A 25829-nucleotide genomic window follows, 5' to 3' on the forward strand; every position below is an offset into this window, starting at 1 on the left:
AATATTGTCCTTGAGGCTCTGTAGCTGTCAATCAAACCCCAGTATGGCTTTTATAGCAGCTGCTTCTATATTTAATTCAACTGAAGGAAAGGACCAGTCATCTCTCATAAAACATATTTTAAACTTAGAGCTGCTGTTGTTTTTGTGCTATCCTTTCCATCCTGCCAAGACTCAGCATATTTTTGAAAGGCTGCTGAAAACCATGATGAGAAGCAATTGGAGAAACTGAGGGGTGGCTGGTTTGGGGGACTGAACTCAATGCTTACACAGTGCTTGCTTATATGTACTCTAGCTACAAAGGCTGAATGTGCCTAGAGACCCTCTAGCTGGGAGTCCTGCCAGGCCTGGTCCCTGCTCTCTGTCTGGGCCATTTCCAACTGGGAAGTGGGATGCTCTGAATGACTTTAGCAACAGAGGTTGCTGCCACCTAGAATGTATTGCATATATTTAGGGAAATGTTGATATGAATGTTTTCTTTTCAATTTGCTAAATGTGGAAATATTGTAAATAAGAAATGTATCTAGGCCTATGTTTTTGATGTAACTGTATACAGTGGTACCTCGGTTTACGAACTTAATCCATTCCGAAATCCATTCTTAAACCAAAGTCGTTCTTAAACCAAGGGACTTTCCTTAATGAGGCCTCCTACTGCTGGTGCCCTTCCACCATTTGGATTCTGTTCTTAGACCGAGGTAAAGTTCTCAAACTGGGACACCACTTCCGGTTTTGTGGAGTTCATAAACTGAATCATTCGTAAACAGGATGGTTCTTAAACCAAGGTACCACTGTACTGACTTGTTTGCAGAGTAATCCTATCTGTGGTTGGGGAGCAGCAGGGTGGAGGGGAGCAGTGGAGCATGTGAAATTCTGCTGGCCAGGGAAAAGGGAGGTGGCAGTTCTCCACTTTTTTGCTGCACAAACTCCAGGTTGGTGCAGCACGGAAGTCTGGGTTGGGCTCTTCTTTGAGTGCAAGACAAGCCCAGCTTCACCCTACCCCTGAAACATGTGTTTTTGGGGTCCAGTACCAGCAGTGGTCTTGCCTTTATCATACTTTCCATGACTGCTGGGGGGGGGGGGCTTCATGGCGGTGGAGCACCTCTGCATGCAGAGACTGATAGAAGGGAATGTCTGCTGGATGCTAACTTCCTCCAGGAGCAAAGATGCGGGTAGGATTTCACCATCACTGCTCTTGTGAGTCATTTTGAGCTTTTTTTTTTTAAGTGGCATATAAATAAACTTTATAAAACCTTTACTCAATCTTTTCTCTCCCTCAGCTATCACCTGGTAGCAGCCACTTCATCAGGCTGCAGAACAGAGCAAAGAAAGGCAGAGCCATTCAATTGGCTTTGGTGAGAGACGAGGTACCTTTGGCTCTTCCTCAACTGTCATCTAGAAGCAACTATTGTATCGGGCTATCTGAGCAGTGCTCATCTCAGCTGGTGCCTAAATTTGCTTTTTCTTCTTCTCCCACCCAGCCCATTGTTCCTTTTGTGCTGTGTCTTTTAGATTGCAGGCTGCTCTGGTAGACTGTTCTAGCCACAAATGCTGTGCAACACAGTCAACCTTACCCTGCATTTATCATAGCTGGAATGGAGCAACATAGGTGATATTCCATCCTACATTCCGTGTGTATATGGCGGTTCAGAATAAAAGTATTCCCTTGGGTAATAGCTTGGTCCTGGTTCTAGCACAGCAACAGTGCTTTCCCTGGCATGACTGTTCTAATCAAAGTGCCCCAATGGAAAAGGGGAATGGAAGAAGCAGAACCTGTCATTTGGCAATCCGTCATCTGGCATTTGGTAATTCTTCTCAGGGTAAACCTAACCCAATAGGTAGTACAGGCAGTTGTCTGGGATAGCAGAATCTCAGGGGCTCTAAACTAATTGGAAAAATAATCATGGGTGAACAGCATCCTCCCTCTTAGACCTATGGGGCAATATGCTTTAAGGTATTGGAAGTCAACTATGCATTCATTTTCCAGTTGCAGGCCTTCCCCTTCATTCCATGCAGACAATGGAGTAAGAGTCCTTTACTTTTGTTTCTTTGCATAGAAAGCTAACAAGGCTGCAATGAAGAAAATCCTTGAAGAGGAAACACAATCCCCCCTCCTCACTACATAAAACAAAATGTTGGGGGAGGGGGAATTAATTTTTGCCTAAGGCAGCAAAATAGCCGGAGCCAGCTCTGACTCAAACAAGTACAGTAATAACCTTGATGATGCAGAATTCATCTTCCCCATCTGCATCTACTCACTGCATGCAGCTAGTTGTTAATTTCCCAGGGAATTCCTTGCCTTTCGATCACAGCTGAAATAACCAATCTTGATGATGTACCATGTTTCTACAGGAGTGCTATAATGTGAACAGTTGAGAGAAATCCTGAGGGGACAATCAATACCATTAATCTACTGTTGGTGGGGGGGGGATGACTGTGTGGAGGAGGATTGTGATTACTCCAAGCTTTTCAAAAGTAGAAGCTAACTCTGCCTTGTTCTGTTGAACTGTGTGAATGATCATTCAGGGGCTAGGATCCTGCTCCCTCTCCCTAAGGTCATTTCATGAGCTGCAGATTTCCCTGCATATGTGTGTGTGGCTGCAACCCATCAGTGGAATTTTGCCATTGATTTTAGGGTGGTGGTGGGAGGAGTGGCTTGCATCCAAAGATTAGGGGATCCCTCTGCTTAAAACTGGGATTTGAGCTTTCCAAAGGTTCAGATATGCAGCCCTCTTGGAACGTAAAACAAAAACAGAATATGAAACTGGATTATTTGTACACAAGGAACACTTAGCACAATTAGGTGTAGCTGCGCCAGCCTCAATCTATCAGCCCCGAGAAGGTGACAGTGTACAATACTCTTCAGATAGATTTTCATGACCAATTTATCTATCAATCATTATCTTGATGGATTGGAGTAGTTAATTGTGTCAATGGTGATTTCTAGAGGGCCCAGTTTTGGATTAATTAATTGATAGGCCGCAGTGACTACTTCAGCACCACTAGGGTCTGCCAGTGAGCCTGCTCATTAGCACAAGATGAGTTACAAATTGAGAACTATGCTGACTATGTGTGGGAGAAGCATATTTATTCTTGATTGTATTATGCACAGTGAAGCTCTGCTGTGAGCTTCATGTCATACAATGGTATACAAGGTCACAGTCTAGCACACATATATTCTTTGGTGCCCACTAAAGTTAAGTGAAAATCCTATTAAACATTATAGTGTAGGAAGACAGCATTGTAGACGTGTGTGTGTGTGTATAGGCACTACTTTTTGGTTTGGACTGTTTCTTGGAATATTTATATTCATGATTTTGCTACACATAACAGCTGCTAATGATTATGATAATTTGACCACCATTCATCTGAATATTTCAGAGCCCAACAATGCATTGCAGTTCCCTGAGCCTTATCTAGTCCCGTTTTATAGATGGTGAAACAAATATATAATTAGGAGAAGCATATTTGCCAATGCTGTTCATTTTCAGCAAAGAAAGGGTCATGTATGGAAGAAACCATTTTTTATTATCCTTAATATTGGCAACACTGTATGTTTCTTAAAAGGTAAGATTACAGAGGGTAACTGAATGGGTGATAGATGTCATGATAAAAAGTCAATCAGTTCTATAGTCCTTATCCATTGTGTTTATATCACAGTGTTAAACACATAATAGGGCTAACATCTATAATGTTGTCTGTGCCTATAAATACATCATGTCATCATGTCACATCTGATCTCAGTATTCATTCTGCTGCTTTTTACATTTCCAAGGTTTGCATTTTAAAACATATATTAAAGAAGTAGGTGGAGGGTCTCTCTCCGCCCCCTCCCGCCAGGCCACATCTCATTGTTCATTGTATATTGTTCATTGTCCAGTATATGCAGGGAAGCCAAGAATGGCCCTATATAGAATTGCATGAGTTCTTAGGATCATTTTCAGCTTCCTTTGCCACCATACCAAGGTGTACTAGTTCTTTAAAAGGCTGGCAGAAATCAAAGCCTTGAGCTTCGCAGCAGCTCTTAATGCAAAACTTCCAAGCCTCCCTCCTTTCTGGCTGCTGTGCATGCTGTTCAGCAGATGTTATCAGATTGAATTTAGTTTAGCGTGACTGTAGATTCCCCCCCCCGCCCTTTCACTCTGCTTCCTCTCCATATATATATCTTTCCGTCCAAGGACCATTCTCCTCCTGCTGATATCCCCAAACGCCGAAAGAACAAGAGAGGACTTTTTGGGGAAGGGGCTTTTCTATCTCCCCTGAGTGACAAGAAGGATCGCGTTTTATTCAATACCGCACGTTCAGGCTCTCTCCCGGCAGGAATTTCGCTGCTTAATGTGTTAAAAGATTATAGGATTTCTTTGAAATTGAAAGGGGGGGCAACTGGATGGTGTGTACTGTCGAAGCCTGTTTCAGCTTCGTTGACCCTGGAATACAGCTTTTCTTCGGCAAGATCCGAGGAGGATAAGAGTCCCCGTCCCCCCGCAGCCTCTAGAGCTTTTTAACGGCTGGCTCTGGAACGGACGACTTTTTCAGCACCATTCCGAGCGGACAGCTCCTTGGGGGCTAGCATTGCTTATCTAAGGCACTTCGAAAGAAGCATTTGTGTGTGTGTGTGTGTGTGTGTGTGTGTCGGAGGAGGAGGAGGAGGAGGGGGGACTCAGACCGCTAGATAGTCTGGTTAGAGCCAACAATATCCATTAATTATATCAGGAGGTGAAAGAGGGAAGCAGGAAACCTGCAACAGTCACAGCCTTGCCGTATCCCACACAGAAGGAGAGGAGCTGCACAACCTTCGGCTATGTTTAGGTGAAAGACAGGAGGGAAAAGAAAGAGCGAGAGTTGCCATCACGAACTGCCTTCTAAACTATGCAAGACCCATCCTGATTTTGGACAGAGGAAATAGACGCGTCCAACCACCGTGTGATCTATTCGGCTACTAGGCGGAAGGCAAGGGAGAGCGAGTTTTAAAAGCACAACACCCGAAGGAGTTTTGCAGCACAAGCACTGGGAATAGCTTCGTGCTCAGCTCCTCAGGAAAGTGAAGCTTGCAGGGAGTAGGGAAAACGTGGATTTAAAAAACGCAGGGATGGGAGGATCTCGCCCAACTTCGCCTGGTTTCTGAGGGTGAGTCCTGCGATCTGCCTTGATAGCGGTGAATGGGGTTTGAGGGGATCTCCCTCGTATTGGCTGGGGATTTATGTTCTACCCCTGCTTTCTTTTAGCCTTCCCTCTCCGGCAAAAACTTGAAAAGCAGGCAATTGCCCTATATTCCAGGGCTGGAGAAATGCACTCCCCACCCCCTCTTTGAGAAAATACCGGATCCCCAAGATTGCAGCTAACAAGGGGCGTGTAGCTCTGCATTTGTGTGTCTCCGTGGCGAGCTATTAGCCCAGCTTTCTTACTATAGCGAGGGAAGAACTCGCCACATGTGAGGAACTTTGCTGTGGGTTGAGGGCTTTGATGTTGGAGGATATGCTAATGAACGTCTCAGCACTGCCAGGGGGATTGGATGGGGCGATGAAGGATGAGCGCCGGGGTCCTGCTAATGGTTTGCAATGAATCACTGGGATTGTAGGGCTGAACTGGGAAGGCGAGATGGGAAAGCATTCCCCAGATGCCGTGGTCAATATAACAGGACTCCGTTATCATGGAGGGCAGGCGGGGAAAGAGCTGCAGCAGAAAACAGGGATATTCTATCAAATGATCAGGCACCGTTGCATTTCCCCCATTCATTTCTGTAATGCATCTGCATGCACATTTTCGTTATTTTGTTTTAAAGCGTGAGCGGTTCATCGGCGCCGAGAAAGGAAACCTGCAGCAATTTGGGCTGCAGCATTTAAGAAGGCATTTAAACACAACAGTTTTTTAAATTTATTTTTTTTTTAAAAAAAATGAAGGCAGAACAGCGGGGAGTGATGCTTTTCGCTGCTGGGTGAGCAAAGGAAATAAGACGGGTGGGGGATGGGGAGGAAGAGGGAGATTATGAAGAGAGACCCAGACAGCACCTGGGCGACCGAGTGCTGTGTGATGCTTATTCATCATGGTTTAGATTCCTGGCGAGCTGTTTCAATTCCTTTCCGCTCCTCTGTTTCTGAGTTAATTGCATTAATAGTTTTCGTTTGCAACCCTAGATCACGGTGGATGGATCGCTTCTTGGTGCTCTGCTAATCTTTCCCATGATAAGCTTTCTTTCTCCACCCCTTTTACTATATGCCACCCCTCAGAATGGGAAGATGGTCCTGATGTTATACTGCCTTCTCGAAGATAATGCGCTCTCTCTCTCTCTCTCTCTCTCTCTCTCTCTCTCTCTCTCTCTCTCTCACACACACACACACACACACACACACACACACACACACACTCTTCTACCTCTAAGCTTCAACCTTTGGCTCTTTTGCTTAGGATATTGAACAACAAAAGCGTCTCTTTAACTCCTGTCCACCGAGCTCAGGATGGAATTGTTTTGCCGCTTTGGGGAGGGGATGCATTTTTAATACCTTCTGCAGAAAAGATAACAAGTCGCGGGGTGAGAATACACCTGAGAAGCAAAGAGCTATATGCAATGGTTTGCAGCCAGCTCCTTTCTACTCAGAGTAGACCCACTGAAATAAATGGACTTGAACCAGTCATGTCTATGGATTTCAATGGGTCTACTCTGAGTAGAACTCATGTTGGAGACTACCCAATACTGTAATGATAGCCCACGCAGGGAGCTGTACAAGGTAGCTATATCCATTTAGTCACTTGTTCTGGCTAGATCTTTCCTGGAGTTCACTACATTGCTACAATGGTCTCTTTAGCCCTCTTGGCTTCTCAGGAGGAGGAGGAGGTACTAATAGCTGGCAGTGGGAAGGAGAAGACTAACAAACTTCTATTTGTATCTAGCTTCACTAGCAGCACAAGACCAAAGATCTGTGTGTCCACTGCAGGCAGTAAATAACAGCTATCTATGTTGGGGCAGCCTGTGTGCTCCAATTTGACTATAAACTGATGAAGGAGAGGCGAAGAAGCCTATCCACTTGGTGGCATTTTGAGGTTAAGGGCAAAATGAGGAAGGCCAGGCCACCTTCCCTCCTTCACATTTGTTTAAACTGTTGTTGCTCTTGAAACACATCTCAGGACACCAGGCTGAGGCATTGTTTGTGCAGTGTAGTCAAGCATAATTGGTTGTGTATTTCCCTTTAGGACAGCTCTCTGAGCAGTTCTTTTGTAAAAACGGATCAGGGATTTCTGCTTATATGAAAGCTGATGGGACATAAAGTCTAAACAACAGTTTCTAGTCCCCTCTGAATCTAAGCTTCCACACTCATTTGTTTTGCTGTAATAAATTTGCCATGCCCATTTCAGCCCTGGCGGGGAGCCACTTCCTATCAGAAAACCACCACCATCAATTTGATTATATCAGCACTTATGAGGCTCAAGGATGAGTCATTGCTGTTGTTGACTCACCTTTGGCTTGAAGAGTTGAAGAGGATTTTACAAGGTAGCACTCAAACAAACAGGAGGCTTCATAGCATAATGGACTATCTTAAACACAACCTGTGGATAAAAGACCTATCTGGTACCTCAGCATTAGGACATCCCTAATTCAGCTTTGAGGTTTTTTCCTACCATCAAGCGGTATATAATTTTTATGAAATAAATAAAATGTCATAATTTCTACCTTTTCCTACCTAAATTTCAGAGATAATCTCCAGATCTATTTATCTGTTTTGCCACTGTGTTCAATGGCAATGCAGAGGAGCTCAAGATTTCCTTTCCTCAGGACCTCCTGATGTTCTGAAGGAGGAAGAAGCCCAGAAGATACCTCCTGAATGATAGAATCATCACATTTGTTTCCCAATATTTGTGTCCCAATCCAAGCTGTTGTAGAAGAAGGGTAGTGTAAATGCCAAACCCTACTCCACAGTTTCAAGGATTCTGGCTACCAAATAGCTTCACGGATAAGATAAAGCTACAATCACTGCTCTTCTTCCACCAGGACATGCAAAGCATAATGCTCATGACCATAGCATTTATTTTTGTTCACCATTTAGCTGGTTTCTGAAGGAGTCCAGAGGATGTGATTTATAGGATGTAGCATTTAGCTGTCCATATTGGCCATCTGGCCATTCTAGGTCCACAACCTGTAGGGACACCATCAGCACCACTGTGTGGGAAGTATAGGGAAGCCAAATCAGAATGATGCTTTTTTGAAGTCATATGGTTTCCAAAGTGGCTGTTAGCGTGCACACACACACACACAAATATTAACATGATAAATGCATATTAGCACCACTGTTTGTGTCGTATTAATACAGTGGTACCTCGGGTTACAGACGCTTCAGGTTAAATATGCTTCAGGTTACAGACTCTGCTAACCCAGAAATAGTGCTTCAGGTTAAGAACTTTGCTTCAGGGTGATAACACAAATCATGCAGTGGCGGCGCAGCGGCAGCAGCAGGAGGCCCCATTAGCTAAAATGGTGTTTCAGGTTAAGAACAGTTTCAGGTTAAGAACAGACCTCCAGAATGAATTAAGTTCTTAACCTGAAGTACCACTGTATAAGTCTGGCATTTTTAAGCTCCTATCAAACCCTGACAATATTTACAGACAATTTCTTTATACCATTTTTGGGCTGGCTTCTGGTCAGTGCTGGAAAACAACCAAGGACTAATTTTTGGTATCTCTCCCACTGGCAAAACCCCAAAACTGTTGCCACTGAGCACCAGAAAGATGCATAGCTTTGTAACTTTTCTGTCGAGTGGCCCAAGAACTCTTTGTGCCCCTTTTTCAAATATGTCAGGAGAGAACTGCTGAAGAACAAACAGCCATTTGCAAGCCTTCCACTTCCACCTCCATTTCCACTTGTGTAATCTTTGTTGCCCAGCTGAGCATGCTCATTGCTGCTTTGCTCATCTAGTCTCCTTTGCTTATTGTTATCTTGTAGCAATAAGAAAATCTTCCCGCTGAAATTAATGACTTAACATGCACATGCATTACGCATCATGGCCTGGGAAGAAACTACTCTGGGGATATCAAGAGCTGCTCCACTGAAAATACTTTGCATATATCTCAGCCCTAAAGATTCTTAACATTGGCTGGTTTGAAAAGAAGGGGTGCCAGGTGTTCTGCATGCTGCTATCCTGGTACACATATATATTGAAGTCAAATGCAAGCTTTGTTTGAAGATCCTGGGCACCTATTTTTACTTTGTGCCTCCTTACAACATGGGCATCACTGTCATTTGGAAACTGTGCTGCCCTAGTTAGAAAGAGGCTATCAAAAATTCATTTCAAGATTTCATTGCGTTTGGCAAGCTCAGGAATAAAGATGGACTTTCCCCCCTCTTCCTTCCTCCCTCTCCTGACTGAGATGTGCTGGGTGAGTTTGTTTACTAGCACATGTTTGCTGCCAGGACAAATCCATTGCTCTACTTGCCTTTCCACCTGTCACTCTCGTTGTAGAATCCTGTGATCTGTCTATCATGGTCGCCCAATTCACAGCGCTCTTAATTTTCAATGTGAGAAAAAATTGGTTTTGCTTTAGAAGATTGTGGCAGAAGGCTGAGTGGAAATGCTGAATAGAGCAGGCAGTGACAGTCGGGCTGTGATCAGTGCCACCACTAGAGGCATGTCATCCGTTTCTTCCAAAACTCTGTGGAGCTTTGAGCCAAAGTCTTTCCTAACCACCTGGATTTAGTTAAGCAGACCCTGCTCTAGGCAATGAAAATGTTCTTCTTTAAAAGTCTGCACTGTGAGGTCAATTGTTATTAATTGGCAGGCTTATGATTGGTTACAGGCTACCCCCCCCCCCCCGTGGCCTTGAGCTTTCATAAGAGATAGGAACATCGGGAGCATCAGGAGATAACTGTCATTAGCTGGACCACATTCAGTGGTGATAACTGTTAACTGGCTTTTAATTGGGCCATGATTATATAAGAGTTCATGCTAATTCATATAGGCACCAGTGAATTAAGGCTGTATTTTAATCATTTTATAATGTTCAGGCTGTTAACTTGCAGCTAAGAAAACCATCCATAGCCAGCGGATTAAAGGTTTTTAAAGCAGACAAACAATGTGAGCTTTATTTTTCGTGAGGTGGTTTAAAACCAGCTCCCCTTCTTTTTTGTTCTGCTGTACTTAAACACAGTCTTTGCAATAAAATCCACAGCCAAAGCAAGGTCCCCTATAATAACCTCTCAAGTGTGCATGTGTGTGGAAACCAGTGTAAGCTAACCGGAGTATTATGCTGATATAAGACTGCCCTTGCTCTCCAGAGGATTAGTGCAGGTGGAGGAAATGGTCCTGCATTAAAGGGGAAGAATAGACAGGGGTACAATTCACGACTGCCAGAGCAGCAGAAGCAAGGTGGTAGTTCTGTCCATTTGAGCTTATCAACATGGGAAATCAGGTTATTTAGGATTAATGAGTTTTAATCACTTTATTGGCAGGTTCTGTTTCCTGGGTGGAGAAAAGGGACTGAGAAAGAGAAATTACAGCTGGTTGGTTAAGGCTGTAGACAGAAAAATAGGATTTCTAGATTTATGCTACATTTGAAGAGGAAGGGGAAAACATAAAATGGGGAGGTGGTCTGTAATGGCTCTTCTACACATAATATAATTCATGTGTGAGTATTACATCACTTTCATACATATTTTGCCACAGGCACATATCACGCCAGGCCAAATGTGGAGGCAGGTCTGTCCAGCAGATTTGGATAGCAAAACACAGGTTCATTACACACACCAGTGTACATGTACTACACATACCAGTGTACATGTGGGTGCATGCAAATTTTCTGCATTGAAGTGAAATCTGTGCAGAAAACCCTGCACATGTGAACTCAGCCCTCTGTTGAACAGCAAATTGCATATATCTTTTGCAACAACTTTGTGCCGCCTTTTACTCAACTATAAAATGGGCAGGTATTCTTTATGCACCATGTGGATTTTCAAGAGCTTCTGTGATTCATTGTTACATCATTTCAATCCTGCTGTTCTTCAGACTAACATTTGGGGAGTCTAAAGACATTTTAATAGTGGGGTTAACAAGTGAAGCTGTGTTGTGCAGCAGGAAATGAGACCGCCTAATCTACAGTAAATACCACGTACGATAGCATTTTCAAAGTATGCAAAACAAGTATGCATTCTGTAGAAAACTTTTGTCTTTGTACCTTCTTTGGCCCGTCATTTGCATGCTCTTAATGATACCTCTTAATCAGGGAATGCAATCAATTTATTGTAGTGTCACTGTGAGTATTTACACAAAAAAGCTAGATCTTTAGGTGACATACACATATGTTTGGGCAATAGTTCTCAGAATACTATTAAAACAGTATCTGGGCACAACACATGTCTAATATATTATTATTATTGTTATTATTATTATTATACAGTATTTAAGAAAAACAACTAGGAGTGATTTTCCCCTTTGTGACACTTTAGGTACCATTTTGCCATGGAATCAATGCTGGAATGAATAAACAGACTAATATTTTATTTCTCTACTTTCCCCCTTCATCTGTGGGGTAATGAAGTTATATTCTCTCCTTGCCTACAGTGAGGCTGTTTGAAGTTGTTTAGCTTTGACTTCAGCAGCATTTATTAATGAGTTCCATTTGTATTCCATGTTCCCATCAAGGAGGTCTGGGTGGGAGGCATTGAGATTATCTCACAACAAGCAAAGGAGGTAGATTAAGTGGAAATATTATGATGGGCCAAAGCTTACTGGTGGGAACCTAGGTCTCCTTGGATCAATTCTGACTCTCTCACATGTTGGTCTTTTCCATGGTTATGGTCATAAGTGGATAAACTTGCAACAACATACCATGTCCAACCGAGCTTTTTTGAGGACTTATTTTAGATGTTCATAGTAGCACAAGAAACGAATTGTGTCTCTCCTAGGGCTTTATGCTTTGTTTTGCTAGGCTTTCCTTTCTCCTGAACTCTCTTTCTCTGCTTCAGTTCTATTGGGGCTTATAGAACTTTTCTTCTATATCAGGGGAACTTCTCCCCTGAGAGCCATTCTTCCCTCTAGGCAACCTTCTGGGGGCCACATGACAGTGGTCACCAGAGGCGCTAGCTTGAGAGGGCAAAGGGGGAGGGCGACGTCACACATGCACAATGTCCCAATGTTGTGCACGCAACAACAGGATGTCAGGGGTGGAGCCGAATGTGGCAACAGCATGGTTTCAATGGCCAGTGGCCCCCTCTCCTTGTCCTCCTGCCACTACCAATGGCAGGGGGCTCCTTTGACCCTCCTTCCCCATACCTTTTGTACCCTTCCTCTCTCCTTTTGTACTTGGCTCCACACTTAGTCCCCTCCACCCCATTATTTTTTTGGCCCAGCTCTCCCCAAAATATTGAGGAGCCCTGTGGGGTCAGAGGCAAAAGTGAGCAGAGCAACTCCTGCTTTTTTTTAACTGAATACTTAGGATAAAAAGCCCCAAGTCAACAAACTATGAAAAGGCAATATCCTCTTTTTCTGTGGCTCAAGTATGTGTGTGTTGTGTGGGGCACTGTGGTTGGGAAACAGGAGGTTCTTTGAAGAGCTGTGGTTGCAGTGTGTGGTTTGCACTCTGAAAAGTGACGCAGTTAAGGCAGATGCTGTGGCATAATATTTCTTCTTTTCCGCACCTCTCGGATCATTCCATTAACATGTCAAAAGCCGGCCACAACTCCACCTGACACCTGAATAACCCACCAGAGAGTTTCCTGACTAGTACATAAACACCAGTATTAAAGATGCTGCAGTTAGAATTTGGCTAGCATTTGATGGATGGCCCTCTTCTGCAAGAACCGCGATCCAGGTTTGCTCTTTATGGCTCTACTGGCTCAGTGGGGCTAATGAGTAAAGTATGTGAGAATATTCAGGAGATGAGGCCAAATCATTTTATAATCCTATACTTTATGTTACAGGTGCTGATGTAACACGGTACAGTTATATGGAAGTCAATAGAGCTATAGTAGTTTAATGGATTTTTCTCTTACCCCATCCCGCCAGCATCTGAGTTGCATTTTTCTGCTGGGTGAAAGCAGGTTCTTTTGGTTTATGAACAGCCTAAAATTAGTGCTGTGCCAAAATCTGTCCTCCAATTTCTCTCATGTTTTCCTCTCCTGTGAAAGAGGCTTACATTTTTCTTCTTCACTTTAGAGGCACTTTAGAATTTCAGGGGTTTCTTAGACACCCTAACATTGTGAGGTGGCTGAAGGTGGTATGCTTGTTTTCCTTTTCCAGCAAATATTTCTCCAGAACACTGCAGCCTCCCTGGTTGCCCACACTCCCTGATCTGGGAGGAGTTAGTATAGGCAGGAATTTGGTAAAACCTGGCCACAAGTTTACCACTGCACATGCTGTTTGTGAGAAACCACCTTAGGCTTGTGGTTCTTTAGATCTGAGGATATGATAAAGAGACCATAGGAGAGATGGGTCAGCTGTCTTGCAGCAGAAGGTTGTTCATTTGATGCCTTTTTCTTTTCATCCAGCCCAACTTTAGGGCTTCATATCTATACCTGAAGGAGCGTCTCCACCCCCATCATTCTGCCTGGACACTGAGGGCCAGCGTTGAGGGCCTTCTGTTGGTTCCCTCACTGCAAGAAGCGAAGTTACAGGGAACCAGGCAGAGGGCCTTCTCGGTAGTGGCGCCCACCCTGGGGAACGTCCTCCCATCAGATGTCAAAGAAATCAACAACTATGTGACATTTAGGAGACACCTGAAGGCAGCCCTGTTTAGGGAAGTTTTTAACATTTGATGTTTAAATGTATTTTTAATTTTTTTCTGGAAGCCACTCAGAGTTATCCAGATTCCTAATGGACAGCTTTCTTCAACATATTGTCTACTTAGGCCAGACTCTAACTACAATAAGGTTTTTAAAAATATATCTAATGAAGTATGAGCTGGATAGATACCAGCCCCTTCTGGGTGCTAAGACAGGTAGCATGACTGCTTGCAAGAACAAGAAGTTGGTGATCTTTCCAGAGGCAGTGGGTGGCATGCTGGGGTTCAGCAGCTCAACTGACTGTCACCTGGCTGCATCCCTGAAGCATACTAGGACAGAGAGAGGGAGGTTGGCATGGTGCAGTCTGGTGTTCCTGCCAGTGCATTGTACTGCACTGACCTCATTGCTGGCTGCACCCCTCCCCTTCTCAGTCCCAGTGTGCTACCATTTCTACAGAAGTCAAGTGTCTGGCATAGCCTCACCACGCTATCTGCTGTTGCTATCTATTCTGAACAAAATAACACAACATGATGGCCAATAACAATGACATTAAACACTATTTATAGACTAATACAAATGATCAGAAATTGCAACCAAAGTCTCTAAATCTTCTTCACCAGTCGTGGTAGAATAATTCAAAAGTTCAATATCTACATAATCTGTCACCAAATATCGCCAGAACGGAGGTTCCGGATAACCAATCTGTTTCGTTCAATGCTTCATCAGCCAATCTTGATCAATTCTTCATCAGCCAGACTTGTAAGAATTAATATGAGAAGGATGCAGTTCAATTTCTTAACAAGCTGAAATTACAATATACATGCGATGAAACCTGTGTCTGTATAAAATAAATTGCATAATACAATATATACAACTAAGATACATACCCAATCTTACAAGTAAATATAAATGCTGTAGAAAGCAATGATCCACTGACTGGACGGGGTACTGTTTTCATCTGGTTGTCAGGCATTCTTGCTGTTAATGTTGTGCTGTGTCTTTAATTTCCCTTACTGTATATTAGTTTCACCTGTGGCTAACTATATTATGTTCTTTACAATTTGTTACCAGCATCAGTGACTACAGTATCATATGAGTACTGATCCAGAGCATATTTTCTACAGTGTTTACATTTACTTACATGTAAGATTGGGTATGTATCTTAGTTGGGTATGTATCTTAGCATTGAACGAAACAGATTGGTTATCCGGAATTCTGTTCCGGTGATATTTGGTGACAGACTACGTATATATCGAACTTTTGAATTATTCTACCGCGACTGGTGAAGAAGATTTAGAGACTTTGGTTGCAATTTCTGATCATTTGTATTAGTCTATAAATAGTGTTTAGTGCCATTGTTATTGGCCATCGTGTTGTGTTGTTTTGTTCAGCTTGTCTATATTGCAACACAGGGGTCTGTTTATGGATTATTGTTGCTATCTACTCAGCAAATCAGATTGGGAGGAAGTCTGCAAAAAGGAAACCTCATTTTAATATATCTAATTTTCTTTGTAGATCTTGCCAGGTAAAATGACAATGGTCCTTGCAAGGTGAATTTGTGTCTATGTGGTGCCCCTCTAGTCTCACTGATAAATCCCAGTGGCTTTTGAGATGTTTGGATGAAAGCTGTGATGCAAGATGCTCTAGTAGCAAACAATTTGAACATGATAATTAAAAGGCTAATATGGACCAATGAACTTACTCGCCCAAACACCCTGCAAATTAGAGATATAGCCCAAGGCTGTGTAAAATAACATAAGGCTGATTTAATTATATAAACAAATTCAGGCTAAACAATTATCTTTAATATAATAACAATAATAATCCATATGCAAACATTCAATTAAATTCTAGTAAATCTGAGCAAGTCAGTAGAAAAATTCCAAATGTAACCAATTTTACTTGATAGCTAACAGCCACTGATGAAAAGAGGAGTCAAAATGCATGTGGCACTTTTGATTGGACTGAGCTGATTTGCTTCTAAGATTGCATGAACTTGGGACTGTTTGATTGCTTTGAAAACGATTGCCTCTAAGATTGGTTACATTTGGAATTTTTCTACTGACTTGATAGGCTTTACTTAGATTTAATTGTACGTTTACTTATGGCATATTATTATATTTAAGACAGTTGATTAGACAGAATTTGTTTATATAATTCGATAAACATTAATTATTGGGCAGTGGGTTCATTTAGTTCAGTCTCTGAAGGAGGATTCTTTGATTGTAGTTAGCTCTCTCAACAGTACTATGCTGAAAGTAGACAGTGCCTCTCAACTCTTGTCATTGGAATGCAAGTCTGGACTGAAGCTCAAATTCACAGTCATTTATAGGGCTACAACAGCTTCCTGTGCTTGGCAATTTTGTGGAGTGGGGATGACAGAGACAAAATTCTTCCCTGTCTTACTAGAAATAGGGTGCAGAAGGTGAGGTTGAAGGTGGGGAAGTTCCTGCATTGGGTGGTAGCCCAGGTGTTGACAATAACCACGTAGGCTTTCCACCTCTTCCTGTTCTTGTAGGCAAGAACAATCCTATTCCTCACCCCTTGGCCACTCAGAGTGAGGGTAATGTCCCCTCACTCTGAATTGGCGTCATCCACCCTCTGTAAGGTTACAGTGTCAAATACAATGAGCTATTTTGTATTGTGATCCACAACATAAATCCAGGATGTAAGAAAGAAGGAACCCTGATATCATTATCTGAGGCCCTTCTTTGTGTGCCTCCTCCATGAGAGGCCCAGAGGGTGGCAACACAAGAACAGGCCTTTTCTGCACTGGCCGCCTGTTTGTGGAATGTTCTCCCCAGGGAGATTCAGCCGGCCTTCGTTATACACCTTTAAGCGCCAGGTGAATGACTTTCTCTTCAACCAGGCCTTTGGCTGATTGATATCCAATGCTCTTTTAAATGTGTTGTGGGAGGGGGTATTATTGGTTTGTTTTTTATCTTATTTTTATTATGTATTTTGTCTTTTTTATATTATAATTTTATGTTGCGAACCACACTGAGGTCTACAGATATATACACCTTTTAACAACAAATGGCACTGAAGCAGCAAAGTGTGGACTAGTAGGTGTGTAAAGGTCATTGTTAATTATACTTTATTTAATTAGATCCCCCCCTTTTGTATAAAGTGACTAAGTGACATTTAATTGGGGTCTGCATCAACTCTGTGTGTACCTCAACTACTTTAGGTGCAATGGGGTGATTTATGATAGTCTTTCAGGTAACCAAGTCAGATCAAGGCATGTCATAGTAGGTGGACATGTGCCAACCTTCCATGTAGATCTGCTGCCTTGTTGTCCCCCCCATAAAGTTAAACACACAACCATTTTCTCTCCCCCCCCCATTTCTTTTCTGATAGATTGGCTCCTCTTAGTTTAGGTCAAGAACATGCAAGCAGAGAAACAAAAACAAGCTCACTGGGGAAATGCCCACAGTTTGGGTGGAGAGTGGTAGGGTTTCCTACACAAAAACTGCAGGTTGGATCTGTTCAAAATATAGCATACTTGATCCACTCTGGAGGAACTCCTTTGCCTGTAAATGCCATTCATTTGTGTGAAAAGGGAGAAAAGTTACGGCCACTTTTAGATTCCCCATTACAGTTATTGAAGGGGGCATACCAGGGCTTCAGATTTAACCCATCAGACTTGGACCCAAATAGCAAATCTAACTGAAACAAGACAAAGTGGATCTGAAGCAGACCGGGCTGCTTCCAAATCCTTCTGGTTCAGATAAAAAGAGAAACTTGTGGCCATTGCATACCCCTAGTATTTACAGAACAATGCTGTTTTAATTTTCCTATTGTCTAACGCCACTATAGGCAAGATTCTTAGTACTCAGTTGGGTTTACAGAAAGAATAGTAATCAAGGCTAATGTGCAGATTGGCTAACGATTACTTCCTTCAAATAAATCTCTGTAGGGGTAGCAACTACAATAAAATCAGCAGGATGGATAATGGCTTATCTAAAACAAATTGTTTCAGATAACCATAGGCCACATCCCATTTGTCCTTATTGAGCAAATGGCATTGGATTGTAAGAGCTCAGCCCTGTCATCTGGGTGGTCCTGGCTGCTAAAGACTTCAGAAATGTTGGCATAAGCACTTTGGACAGCATGAATAAATTTGGTCCCAGGGATAGGTTAAGTGACCTTGATAATTTAGAAGAGTAATTGGGAGAATTGGGAGAGCAATTCACCTGCAGTCCAAATCAATGGCAAATTAGATCATATCCCTGCTCTAGGTATCTATATAAATTCTACTACTGTAGCCAGATTTTCCTAGAAACCCTAAACTCAAGCCACACCATGTGGTCCCTCCCCCAGAGGAAATGAACTCTAATGGTTAACAGGACAATTCTATACAATTCTACTCAGAAGTTAGCCACAGTAAGACTTATTCCCAGATAAGTGTGCATATGGGAACCCACATTTTTTTTTTATGGGAAACTTTCTTGTTTGTTAAAAAGCAAAATGTATGTATGGGCTTTTTGAAAATAAATTGAACCATAGTTACTTTCATCATTAGTTATCGCTTGGCCGAGTGAGGCTTACTTGAGAATTAGTTATTTCTTTAAAAGTGTGTGCATGAGATATCTGCATCTATATCTATCTGGTTCAATATACTGTATTTTTCTATTTTACCCAGGACAGATTTTATAAAATGTACTTGTCCAATTTTAGACAGAACTTCCTATTGTCAAACACGGTCTCCTTATTCTGGTACTTATTACACATGGTTTACTCAATGCACACTCTCCTGAACAACTGTACTGAGCAGGGTTACCAAGCTATGCTACATAAGAGAAAAACTGGAGAACGATAAAATATGTGTTGTTAGCTGGAAAACTTCAATGAAACAACTGGTAATTTCTTCTTGTTCTCCTTCGTGAAAACTTTATTCACTGTTTCTTCATCTTTAATTTCACTTTCCTCAATCAATCTGAGTGAATGTGTTTGTTTCAGGAGATCTACCACATCAATGTTTTTCTCCATTTATAAGTAGAAATCCTAGCATTGCTACTTAAGTAGTCCTTGCATCCAGATAGGCAAATAAAGAGGCAGACGCACAAGTTGGGGTTGAACTGGGCCCCTTTTATTTAGAACTTATATTAAAATCAGCAGAGGGAGATGACTATGCGGTGGGAACTAACTTAATTGGATAACTATAGCCATTGGGTGACCCACCCTTGCCTAAGGAATTAGGGCACAGCTCTCTAGCCTGCCCTGTTTCCTGGCCCATACTCTGAAGGTGAGAACGGAGACTTTGCCTCATCATGCCCCTGGGACTGCAGAGCTCCTAGTGGATGAGGAAGTTTGGCCTCAAAGGAGGCCCCTATCCCACCCACTGAACTGTGGAGTCTGAGAAGTGAGCCTCAGGGCTGACCCATCCCTTGAAAGGTGCCTAAAGGGTGTCACTAGCCTAAACCAGACTATTTCTTTTCCTGCATCTACACTGTGCAAAGCAGGCATAGGCAAACTACAATTCCCATCATCCCTGACCACTGGTCCTGTTAGCTAGGGATGATGGGAATTGTAGTCCCAAACATCTGGAGGGCTGGAGTTTGCCTATGCCTGGTCCAAAGTGACCAAATCAAGAAGATTAACCTACTGAAACAACACAATAGACCATATAACACTCTGTCCCGCTATTCAGTGCGAAATAGGCAAAGAACCAATTTGCGATCCAAAATGCAGATTGGGGGGAAATCCTATGTGGTGACCCCAAAGCACACTGGGAGGGAGGGAGGGTGCTGCTGGAGAGAAGACAGACCATCCTTTAAGTAGGGATCAAGCCCTGCCTTCCTACTCAGACCATCTTAGGAACGTGCCAAATGGCACCAAGGATTTCCTCACACTGCCTCTCTTGCCCCAATGGCCCAGAACAGTACACTGCTGTCTCAGTTCCATCTAGCCTATTTGGTGGAATGTTCTTGGGGAAAATGCACTTCCCAGGGGCTGGGCACATTGCCTTGCACATCACTATGCACCAGAAAAAAAGGGGGGAGACCTTCTTCCATCTCCTTGCATGCTCTTGGGGGAATCTGAGTGCTTGCTCTTTGTTTTCCTGTCATGTGCCAAGCACTGGCTATGGAGTATGCCAAAATATGCTTCTCATCTCATGCTCCAGATCCAAGCTGGCAGAGTCTTTGCTCTATGAAGCATGCCGGATTATATTTTTACATGCTCTAGAAATCCCACTGGACAGAAGAAACACTCCTTTCCTACCTTGCCCCCTCCCCCTCCAAAGTTTCTCTCTCCCTGAAAAAAAAGTGGGGAGCTTCTCCTCAGATTACATCCCCCTCTGCCATGCCCTGAGCTGGTGAATTAACAGCTGGTTGAATTAACAATTTTATCAATTGTCACAGTTATTTAATGTGGAGAAAACGGAACACAATCTTTTCTTCATGCTACTCTCCCAAAAGGACAATCTGCAATTTGTTTCGTCACTTGCCTGATATTGCTGGTAGGTTATTTTAATTAATATTTAACTAAACTCTACTTTTCTCAGTGTTCTCTTTTACTGTTCTCCATCTTTTTTATTTGAGCCTGTTAAATATTTGATGGTTATTCTTCTTTTCCCAGACTTGCCAGCGAAATTCAGAATAAATTGGGCTTTGGGTTGATTTTGACACTTTAGACAATTCAGAATCCTGTTTTGATAATGTTGCAGCCACAGCAAAGTCTGCTATACTTTTGATGCTACATGTTTGTCAGGACCTTAAGAACATAAGTGTTTCTGGATCAGACCAAAAGTTCAGCTAATCAAAGCATTACAGTAGGCAACCCGATACTTATGGGAAACCCATAAGCAGAACTTGAGTGCAGCAGCAGAGTCACAGCAAAACTCTCCCAACTTGTGCTCCCCAACTACTGGCTCCCATACTGGTGGTAAGACACAGCTTTTGTGGTTTGTTACCATCACTTCATCTTGCAGAAACAAATTCTATAGTTTATTATGCACAATATGAAGAAGTACTTTTGTCTGCTGTGAATCTTCCAACATACATTGTCATTGGATGGCCCCCACGTTCTAACATTATGAGAGGGCAATAAAAACCATCTTGTCTACACAAGACATAATCTTATACACCTTTATCATACCTTCCAATACAAAGTGTCCCCAAACCAGGGTGCTATCTTCTGGGGTCTCACTCCAATGTCTGTCATGTGACCCACACGAGCACCACATGATGCCCCCCAAAAGCACCTTTTTCAGGGCAAGAGTGCAGCCTGAAATAGCATAAGATTGCTGCAGCCATTTTGGCCCCCACCTGCTTGTGAGAAAAAATGGGATGTCCCATTTTCCAGGACAGTTGTTGGGTATGCTGTAGTATGCTCCCCTAAAGACTGTAACCATTTCTCACAGGGAAAAGTTATATTGTTGACACAGTAGTATGAATGATGACTATATATTCTCATTGTATTTTTCTTTCCACATTACCTAACCTCCCCCCAAATTATAAGCATGTTCATGATATTTTAGCTTTTGAGCCCAAGCATGAGTATGACCTAAGAGCCAAATCTCTCTTGGACGACAAAATGTTTTCAAAATAGGTATAATTTTTAATGTTAAGGTTAATTTTGTGTGTGTTGATCCCAAGCCAAATATGCAAGCAGAAGAGCAAAGCATTTATGCCCTCTTGTGACTACAAAATCATGATGCAGTAGGACTGCATTGAAAAACATGCAGACAATGTATTTCTGCAACAGAACCCACAGAAGGACTTACCTCTGCAGCAACAAGGAACGTTGCAGAGGAACAAAGCTACAGGTACAGTAAAAGGATTTAACGGAAATGCATAGTATGGGCTCCCTCCTTTTCACGAGCAAAAATCTACGTAGGGGCTCAACTTCACATGACACTAATTGCAACCTCACAAGGAAATAATAAGACAATGGGCTAGCCACAAGGTTGGGTGAATGGCCGCCACATTTATTGATTTAAACAGCCACAGATCGGCAGTGGTGACAACTGTGTGGGATTCTAACTAACTGTGGGTGAGCCCACTCTGGTAAGAAAAGGAGACAGCTGGGTGGGGTGCTATTTTCTGTTTTGCCTCCAGCAGCAAAATGGCTTCGGATGGCTCTGCTTACCGCCTCCAACCATGGCCTCCTGCCACAGTCACAATGTCACTTCCACCATGTCACAGTTAGAATATGGCATTAGCAGGACTATTTTTCCTAAACCTAACAGTTTCCCCTAGAAATGGTCTCCTCCTGTATTTGAGAAGAATTTTCTAATAGTTCTTTGAATGAAGTAAGGCCATTCCTTTTAGATGGCAGTGTCTCAGACTCCCAACTGTGTGGCGAATTTCATTGTTGGTTTTGCTGCAGTGGAGTAATGCTGTTGCAGCCTGTGGAAATTCTGCCCTTTCTCCTTTTTGAAAACCTCAGTGTTTCCATCAGCAACATGCCTGTATCTGCATACATGTCTTTTTTCCTAGGAGCTCCTGCCTTCATCCAGCAAAACACTCTTTGCTCAAGCAGAACAAATAAGCAGAATAAATAAAAATGATGGATCTATGTACCCTGGGGTTGGCTCAAACAAAAGACACACAGGCATTCTTTGCCATCTTTGTATCAGGCTAGTATCAGGTTACTCGATGAGCCTGACTGATGTCATACAGACCCTTTTGTGGCCATCACTCCAACCCTCCAACTCTAAATTAGTTATTTGTACATGTACAATAAATCCTCTAGTTTTGATTGGACTCAATTACAAGGATGCTAATTATGTGTGTCGCTGGCTCTCATCATGCGACTGAAGGTATTTTAGGTAGTAAGTTAATTATTGTCTAAATCTATTGGGTACAAAAGTGTCAAGGGCCTTGACGAAAGAGGAGTCACTGGCGTTCATCACCAGTGAAAAGATTTTCATGCTGCTGAAATTACGAATGTTGTGTCACCCTTTTTCCTGGAAACGGCTCAGTGACAGTGATTTTGGTAATTAGGCTTATTTCTGTAAACCCTTTTGCTTTTTTTTTTTTAATTTGAAAAAACCCGCTGCTGATTTACACAGCAGTGCACATAGCTGTGTTCCATGTGCTCTTTTCAGTAACTTCCCTTGCAATCTGGAACCATATCTAATGTGCCATATTGTGGCATCTGAATATAGACTGCATTTTTAATCAAGACTTATATTGGCTTATATCTTGATCAGGTTCCTAAATTAAATGGGCTTAGATTTTCAAAATGTTTCATGCCAGGCAGAAAAAACCTTGGCAAGAGGTTTTCTCCTAAGACAAGAGGGCCCCATTGATTTATGGTAGAAAAAACAATTCTCAAAGTCATAAAAAGGGAGAATTACATATGCTGCCCCAAGGCTGAAAAAACACTATTAAGAATGGGTAAATAAGTAAAATGATACCAATGGGCCTCACGTTAAACCTTGAGCTGAATTCTCTAAGGCCAGAAGCAAATGGGAAAAACATTTAGCTGACAGAAAAAGGAGAACATTTTTAGGAAATCTTCTAAAGCTGTTTCTTTCTTAAACTGAGAGAGTTAAAAAGGGCAATAAAATGTTGGGGAAAGGCAACTGGCTTGGCTGGAGAAGAAGCTTCTTTCTACTTTATTTTTAGGCTGGAAAGGGGGGTGAAAGGAGGAGTGTAAACTAAAGAGGCTTCTTTTAAAAGCTGTTTTTTACTGAGTTCCTTCCTTTTTACTTTGAGAAGCTTTATTCTTTTAAGAGGCTACCTATGATAATGTATGAAATATATTAGCTTAAATATATTGGCTTAAATGTAATTATGCAAAGGATTTAAGGAATGCTAGATTCTTATTTCATATGGTTGTAAGAGTTGTATTTATCCTGAAATTAAGTCAGCCACCAGCCTAGCCCCCCTGCCAGACAGAAGACGCCATCCAAGCACTCTTGATATATAGTTGTCAGGCATTTGTTTAGAAACCTTAAATGAAGGAAATCTTTCAATGTTGATGTGAACTCAAGATCCTTGACATCTGTTGAACATAAAAATGTAAGATTAAACATTTGTTTTAGAAGGCAATAGGGCAAGAGGTGAGCTGGTAATTAAGATTCCATGTAAGATATATTATTACTTATATGTCATATATATAGCTCTTTGTCTCCCTTATAAGGGCAAGGAAATGGGTGTATCTTTTGTGGGTGTATCTTTTGTGATTGGTTCTACCAAACAGCCAATAGGAATTCCAACCAGGCTGATTGGACAGAGGCAGCCACAGGAGGAGCAAAGGGGGCTGGATTAAGGGAATATAAGTGCTGGCCAGGATGGCAGGAGGCCAGGCCAGAGCTTGGTAACCATATACCACTGTGCCTCTCATTTATTTGTCTGACAAATAAATTAATATTTTAATTTCTCTATTGCTGCGTTGAATATTTCATTCCAGCTAAGCGTTAACCACAAGCAGAGGTGCTACATTTTATGGTGCCCTGTGACTCGGATAAGTGGTCTGCTGGAACGCAGCCCCTTCGCCCTACTGGGCAGGGTACAAGAGAGAGGACAACTGCTTACCCAAAGCGCGCACTGGTAAATTTTTCCAGGGGGAACGCAGAAGACTCGTCTGTCTGATACCCTGCTCACTGGCGGCGACGGAACCGGGGGAAACAGGGAATCAACCAAGGGTAAGTGCACAAAGGGATTTTTGGCCCTCCAATTAATTAGGAGGAAGAGAAGTCTTGATCAAACTTCTGCGTCTCAGTAAGGGGAAACTGAGTACGCTAGGTGGTTGGGTACATCAGATGGTGGTCTGGTGGAGGAAAAGGGAAAATTGGGAGGTAGAGTGTGGTGAAGTATCCAGCGCATTGTATGTGTGAGAAAGTACAGAGCAATCTGTAGCTGACCTGAGTGTGGAGTGGGCAGTACTTCGGTTCCTAGTAAGGCGACTTCACTAGGCAAGGAAACCCACAAAGCGTGTCTGTGAGTGACTGAGTGGATACTTCACAGGGCCATACAATGGGAGTTGGGGGTTCAAAGGGGGAAAATACACCTCTTGAGTGTATGTTAAATAATTTTAAGAAAGCCTTCTCAGGGGCATATGGAGTCAAAATGACGCCAGAGCGCTTGAGAACGTTATGTGAACTAGAATGGCCAAAACAAAATACTGAATGGCCATCCCAGGGAACCTTTGATATAAATTTAGTAAGCAAACTTTGGTCTGATATCGCCAAAGAAACTGGAGGGTGCCCAGAACAATTTCCATATATAGATTCCTGGCTGAGCACATTAAATAAAAATCCTCCATGGATAAGGGAATGCAAAGTCCAACGATGCAAATTATTGGCTGTAAAAGCTGAAGCTAGGAAAGGAATCTTGCCAAATAAACTTAAACCCATTTTTGAGGGACCAGAGGAAGAGGTGCTTCCACCTCCCCCCTATGCTCCACATCGAAGGGAGCCTAATCCAAACACTCCACCAGTTGTAACCCCGAAGCAAGAAAGTGGAATGAATAATGGGGGTGGAGTCACAGAGCTTGATTCCTTGATAGATTATGATAAATATCTTCAGGAGGCATTGGAGTCCTATAATAAAGCCCAAGCAGAAGTGGTTATTCCACCTGTGACTCCTAATAGACCTCCATCTACAGTCTCCCTTAGTGGAACAACTGATTGCCCACCCCAAACCCCTGTACATCCAAGTCCCAGAGAAATATTACAGAAGTTACAGGGAGACCTTAATCGGTCAGCAAGCAATACAGCCAGGCGTATAAAGCTGCTAAAAGAACGCCTTGGAACAGATACCATCCCTTATGATTTGAGGCCCCTAGAGCAAAGTGAAGAGAAAGGTCACGTAGTAGCCCCTCTTAGAAGAGTATTTGATGCACTTGAGGAGCCTGCGCTGGTTAACGGGCAACCCGGACCACGGCCACCTCGAACTTCGACCCTGCAGTACATTCCATTCACAACTACAGATCTGATGAATTGGAAAACACACACCCCATCTTTTGCAGAAAAACCTCAGGCTATGATGGACTTGGTGACTTCAATAGTAAATACTCATAGCCCTACTTGGACAGATTGTCGCCAGCTCCTAAATACTCTTTTCACCACTGAGGAAAGGAGAGACATAATTGAAAAGGCACAGATATATTTGCGTGAGCAGGCCAGAGTGGGAAATATTTTTAATATTGACCGTCATCTCCAAGACAACTTTCCCTT

General features: G+C 42.6%; 1 protein-coding gene across 1 annotated transcript in view; it reads left to right on the forward strand.

Moving 5' to 3' along the window:
* The first annotated feature begins 4071 nt into the window (after positions 1-4071).
* GRM4 (glutamate metabotropic receptor 4) overlaps positions 4072-25829 on the forward strand; it is a 299470-nt gene continuing 277712 nt past the window's right edge. The window contains exon 1 of the mRNA XM_081915563.1: positions 4072-5121. The gene's annotated coding sequence lies outside the window, so the exon portion shown is untranslated. The remainder of the gene's footprint in view (positions 5122-25829) is intronic.

This window comes from Podarcis melisellensis (genome assembly GCF_964234715.1).
Source record: "Podarcis melisellensis genome assembly, chromosome: 6".
Classification (NCBI taxonomy): Eukaryota; Metazoa; Chordata; class Lepidosauria; order Squamata; family Lacertidae; genus Podarcis; species Podarcis melisellensis.